This window comes from Phalaenopsis equestris, unplaced genomic scaffold (genome assembly GCF_001263595.1).
Source record: "Phalaenopsis equestris unplaced genomic scaffold, ASM126359v1 Scaffold000022, whole genome shotgun sequence".
Lineage (NCBI taxonomy): Eukaryota > Viridiplantae > Streptophyta > Magnoliopsida > Asparagales > Orchidaceae > Phalaenopsis > Phalaenopsis equestris.
The window spans coordinates 503,967-510,786 of NW_018164464.1; positions in this window are offsets into that span (position 1 = coordinate 503,967).

Consider the following 6,820-nt stretch of genomic DNA (forward strand, 5'->3'; position numbering starts at 1 on the left):
ATTATTCATTAAAAAATAAAATTTATATCACTTTTTATTTTTGATGCAATTCTTTCTTTGAGAATTCAAAAAAAGATTAAATTCATTTCATCATGCCTTGTGTTGTCGGGGTGTACCTACTTCCGGACTCGGGTTGTAATACTTTCAAAGCTGAAAATTTTTCCTGAAGATAAATTTGGAAAAGATTTAGAAGCCTTTTCATTGTAATCAATAACATTACCTGCAGCTCCAACTTGATGGGAATGTTCCACCGCGTCAAAATCTTTTAATACAAGTGCTGGATCTCCGTTCTCGTCTAATCTTTTTAATGTGCTTAATAAATCTTATGATCCTTCGGCGACTTTTTATCTGATTTAAACTATTTCAAAGTTGGCTCTAATGGCTCGTACGAAGTGTCTTTCCCTTCATTCGTTTTTGCATCGATATGATCATCAGAAGGGGTTTCTCTGGCTCATTCCGAAGCGTTCGTGACCAAAGCTCCATATTCAATATATCCCTTCAGGCCTTCATCTGTATCATGTAATCAAAGAATGTTGGCTTCTCTTGTTGTATTATTTTCATCATAGCTCAATTCTACTGTCACCCTTCCTTCACTGTTGTTTGGGTTGCAGAACTGACAAATATTCTATCAGCCCACCTCTCAAAAAATGCTTGTACCCTTTGTTTGATATAAATAAGTTTATGACGAAACAATTCTCTGATAGTTACTAAAATTTCTGAACAATTCAACTTTCATTAAAAAGAGGGAGATTCTCTAGTGATTGTAACTATGCATTTATCACTTCTTTGTTCGTGTCGTTGCCAGATTTTGCTATTTCTTGTAGTTATTGATTTAGAAAGCGAACCATGTTCAACTGAAAAATACGACTAAGGCAGTCCTCGCTATCTGTGAAAGCTAAGATGTTTGTGATAGTTAACCATGCATCATTCGCTAAATTCTCCTTTGCATCTATCTTCTTCAACAAAACCTTATCTTTATCAATCAAGTCTCGAACAAAAGGGATTATTCATTATAGAATAAAATTCACATTTCTCTTTTTATTTGCAATGCAAGTCTTTCTTTGAGAATACAAAAAAAGATTAAATTCATTTCATCATGTCATGCGTTGTCGGGGTGTACTGACTTTCTGACCCGGGTTGTGTATCTTTCGGAGCTGAAAAATTATCCTGAAGTTAACTCTGGGAAAGAAAGAGTTGGAAGCCTTTTCACTGTAATCAACAACCTCCCTTGGAACTCCAACTTGATGGAAAGGTTCCGCCGCATCAAAATCTTCTTATTCAAGTGCTGGATTTATGTTCTCATCCAATCCATTTTAATGTCCTTGATGAATATTGTAATCATTCGCTGACATTTTTGCCTGATTCAAACTTCTTTAAAGTTGGCTCTGATGGTTCGTACAAAGCGTCTTTCCCTACATTTTCTCTTGCATCGATGTGATCATTAGGAGGTTTCTCTCGCTCATTCAAAGTGCTCACGGCCAAAACTCCATATCAAACATATCCTTTTAGGCCTTAATATTTATCATCTAATCGAAGAATGTTGGCTTCTCTTGTTGCATTGTTTTCATCACAACTCAATTCATCTATGTCACCCTTCCTCCACTATTGTTTTGGTTGCGGAATTGTCAAAACTTCTATCAACCCACATCTCAAAAAGTGCTTGTACCCGTTGTTTGTTCTAAACAAGTTTATGATGAAACAATTCCCTGATAGTTACTCAAATTCCTGAATATTTCAACTTTTCCTTACAAAGACGAAGATTCTTTAGTAATTGTAACAATGCATTTATCACTCTATTAATTGGTGCATCGTTGCCAGATTTTACAGCTCCTTGTACCCGTTGTTTTAGAAAGCAAACCATGTTGAACTGAAGAAGACAATTAAGGCAGTCCTCGCTCTTTGTGGAAGCTAAGATATTTTCGACAGTTTACCATTGTCCCATGGCAGCTTCAGCGTCCCTTGTTGTGGAATTCTTCAACTTTTCCGTCACAAAGATAATCTCCTCAGCTCTAGATAGAGTTGATGGAGTTGTAAGACCATTCTTCGATTTAGCAAGAGTGAAGAAGACCTGAAGCTTCATACTGCTTATAATGGAAGCTAGTCTTTGACAATTTTATAAGTTTGCTTTATTGTAGGATGTGATTCTCTCATGTCAAGTAATTCTGGCTGATGAAAAAAAAAAGGAATGACAAAATTTATGAGATGTTTTAAAGAATGTGCAAACAAAAGAAAAAATTTTCATACGTACAACACAATTCTTTAGTATTTACATATCAAACACCTAAAGATTAACATCTACATTTATACAACCCAAATCTTCCATATCACAACAAAAGTGTCACCATTTTAACTCGAAAAAAAAAAGTTAAATACATCTTTTCATGCAGGGTAAGATGGTATGTACTAAAAATTGAATTTCAGGTGTTACATATGTAAATACATAAGAATTAAGAAGTATGTATGTAAATCTTTCAACAAAAAAAAAAAAAAAAACAAATGGTCATATAAGGAACTCAGACGCCATCATCATAATCATCAACAACAAAAACAACTTAACAGTTAACACCATCACCATGATTATATTTTCTCCATTTAATCATGCACCAAATCATCGTAATCATCATTGGCCCTCCCTTAATTTTGATTTTGTTTTAGTTTAGTTGCATCAAATTAACCCTCAGTCTTTATTTTGCCAATTTAAACAACTACGAAGATCTAAAAAGAAAATTTAGAGGCATTTACATACATAACACCAAATTATTATGCATTCACACATGTACCACCTAAATTTTCTTTTTACATTTATGGCACCCAAATCTTTTATGTCATATAAAAAATACTATCATTTTAACTTTTAAAAAGTGAAATACATTTTTTCATGCGTAGGTAAAGTGGTGTGTGCATGTAAAAATTTAAGTTTAGGTGATAAATATGTGAATACATAGGAAATGCATGGTATGTACATAAGTCGTGCTAAAATTTATAACTGCATCCTTATGACAATAAAATATACACTTCACACATATGTGCTCTAATTTCTCATCAAAGCATAAATATAAGCATGATATCAAAAAGTTTTTAAATAATAATTGATAGGTTTATCTGATCAAATCTCACAAAGTCTTCATGTCAATAGTAATGAAGGAAAGTGGTTCGTTAAGCAGCAAGCGGTATAAGTAACATATAGGCAGAATAATTTAAGTAGCCCGACATTAAAGAGTACAATATACACATTCTCTACTATCATTTTGGTTATTCGCTCTGTCACACCATTTGTTGCAGAGCACATCAAATTGTTAGTCCCTCAAAATACATAATGCATTAAATTCTTCTGAACAAAGCTCAATCATTAGTAAAGACAGAAGCATTTAATCTACCTTCCAATCTACTTCTTAATCATAATTTTCCACTCCTTAAAAATAATAAATACATCATTATTTTGTTTTAAGAATAAAGATCACCTTTTATAGATAAATTATCTGCAATTGATAGCATATATCTAACACTACCCTTTGACACCATCATAGATAGTCTCCAAAGATCAACATGCATATAGTCAACCTTTCTCTCTGTACTGTGAATGCCTATGTTAAGTTTAACCCTCTTTTGTTTTCTAAATATGTAGTGCTCATAAAATTTCAATCTAATAATATTTCAGCTATCCAAAACTCAATCACCCATTTTTGTTTGTGTCCAATATTCATAATTTATAATTTTATTTCTTTGTTATCTAAAATAGAACTGTTATAAGTATATATAATCTGAAAGTCCTTTTCTGCTTCATTGTCATAGCAATTAAACATGTGACTTCTGCCACCATAAGCTTGAGTTATAACCCCCGTAAAATTAAAAGATAGATAGATATTAAATTTGAACGTATTTCTTGTGTTATGGAGTCATGATAAATTATAAATCTTTATTTTTCTGCAGCAAAATGCGAGGAATAGTCTGCATGATCTTACATTTCCAAATGATTCATTAAAAGCAGTTCAGAGGATTAGCTTTTTTATTAATATTTCTTCACCAAAATTCAAACTGGTTTCATCGGACATTGAATTATGCTGCGTCGCTTAATTTGACCTTTGTAAAATTGAAATTTAAGTTTTAGATATGTAAATTTATTGAAATTGCGTGTTGTGCATGTAAATTTTCTAAAAAAAAAAACAATTTGAACCGCCAATTCTTCCTTTCAACTTTCTCTTAAAAATATTGAATCATAGCTAACAGCCTTAAAAGAGACAAAATAATAATAATAATAATAATAATAATAATAATAATAAATTTCCAACAATTCACAGGAAGAGCTCAGAATCAAAATCCGGAATCGGAATTCGAATTCTGAAAGCGATACCTCGTGGAGGTAGGGGAATCAATTCAACGCCAAATCACGTAAATCTTTTGTGTTTGATTGTCATTGTGTGAGTTTTTTGCGCTTCTGTATTGTTTTCGCATAATAGCTAATACGTTAAACGTAATATCTTTCTATCTATTAATTCTACAAGGGTTCTAACTCAAGCTTATGGGGGCAGAGGTAACATGCTTAATTTCAACTATTAACATTCTTTAAACTATGGATTTATTGACACTTTGATTGAAATTGTTCTGTAAATAATTTTGTGCTCTACTTATATGTAATTGGCCCCATTCTTAACTATTTGTAAATATATAGTTTTATACCTACATTAGATTAATATAATTGTTGGAGTTTTTGATCCAAACTCTATTGGGTTTGAATTGCAAATTTTGTAATGCAATGTGTTCGAATACAAATTTTGAGAAAAAAAATTTTGGCACTGTGGTGGTTGGAAGATGATGGGCATGTATAAGTATTTTTCATGCATTCATGCATGCAAACAATGCTAGACCACCAACAAGTCTTCATAAAAGCAAACAAATGAATACGTTTATTATTATGAGTTTTCCATATATTTCGAGTACCACACCGGTCTAGCAGAACGATCCAGACAAGCAAAATGTCAACTGGCCTTCACCTGAGTGACAACCGAAGTCTAGCCGAACGATCCCGACAGTGTGCCGCTCAACTCATGCCTAAAGGTCTCAAATTGGTGTTAAAAAGAGCATCAAATTTGGTTTTTTCTTTAAATTTTGATTCTGTAATTGATCCTTTGAAAATTGATTGTAATTTTGATTATGGGAGGTATATGAATGTGTATATGGTTTGCATTGTAATGCATGTGTGGGTTCCGATACTAGTCCTATAGAAAAGTCATTAAAGAAGTCATATGGCTAGGTTCTAGGCTCCTAGAGAAGAATAATGATCTCACAAAAAATGAGGTCAACAAAAGCATAAGAATAAGGCCGCACTCCATGCCTGGCTGTGGAGAGCTTGGAGTGCAGGGTGGAGAGTTGAAAGATCTCCAGTTTTTATTATGGAAGATGGACTCCTTGATGGAGAGGAGACTTATTTTTTTCTTAGAGGTTTATGGTTGCATAGATTTTGGGGGAGAGGAGAAGGAGGGCGGGGATTTAGAGTTGGAGGAAAGAGAAAGGAACTGGAAAAAGGTGGGGGTGTAAACAAGTCGAGTCGAATTGAGCTCGAGCTGCCTTCGATTTAAGCTTGAGCTTGATTAATTTTATTGAGCTCAAGCTTAATTCTATGAGTTCGTCGGACCACAAGCCAGCTTGTTTATTATAAAACCATGAACATGATATTAATTTAAACTAGCAAATTCTATGAGTTCGTTGGATCACAAGCCAACTTGTTTATTATAAAACCATGAACATGATATTAATTTAAACTAGCATTATAATAAGATGATAAATATACTGAATAATTAGAAGACAAATAATAAAAAAAACATCTCATATATTTTACAAATTATTAAAAAAAATATTTTTAATACTTTAAATATAAAGTAATTAAAATTTAATATATTTTGAGTATAATTTATATCAATATTTTTTTTAAACGAGCCGGTTCACGAGTTAACGAGCTGAGTCAGGCCTAGCTGGAGCTTGGCTTGTTATCGAGCCGAGCTCGAGCCGGCACAGGAGTCGACTTGACTCACTTAGACCCCTAGAAGAAGGTGTGGCATTGTGGAGAGGAGGCTGGGGGAGAGAGATATAGAGAAGAGGAAATCTTTTTGTTATATGTTAATGGGCTAATTATTCACATTATAAGCAAGCTTTTTCTTAACAAAATTGAGTTTTTTTTTCTTATATTGCTTTTAGTTTTGATTATAATTTTTATTTTACTTTGTAAATTTGAGTGGGGAATATAAGTGAAGTTTGACAAGTATTTTGATTATGATTTTGGTTATATATATATATATATATAGGAAAAAAAACATAATTAAATTATGAGAATAAAAATAATTATGTAATTAAACCCATAATAGTAATGAGATTTTAATAATATATTTTCAGTAAATTTTTTGTAAAAAAGTGTGCAAAATATTTACCTTGAATTTCGTTGAAGTTAATTATAAACACCTCAACTTGTGACAAAATTATTTGAACCAATTAAGGGTCTGTTTGGCGCAGCTGTGGATTATTTATAATCTGCTGATAAGCAGATTATTCTGATAATCTGATAATCTGTAGATTATCAGAATAATCTGGCTTGCTGTTTGGGCCAGCTTATTCAGACTAGCTTATTGGTGGTTAAATGACATTATTGCCCCTGTGCGATAAAACTGTTTGGGGCAGCTTATTTAGAATAACTTATTCGTAGAAAAGAAACATATGTTGCAGAAACATACTAAAATGACAGACAAGTTCTAAAAGATATCATACAGTTCTCACATCTTAACGAGTACCAGTAGAACTAAAAAAAGTACAAATACAAGTACAACAACAA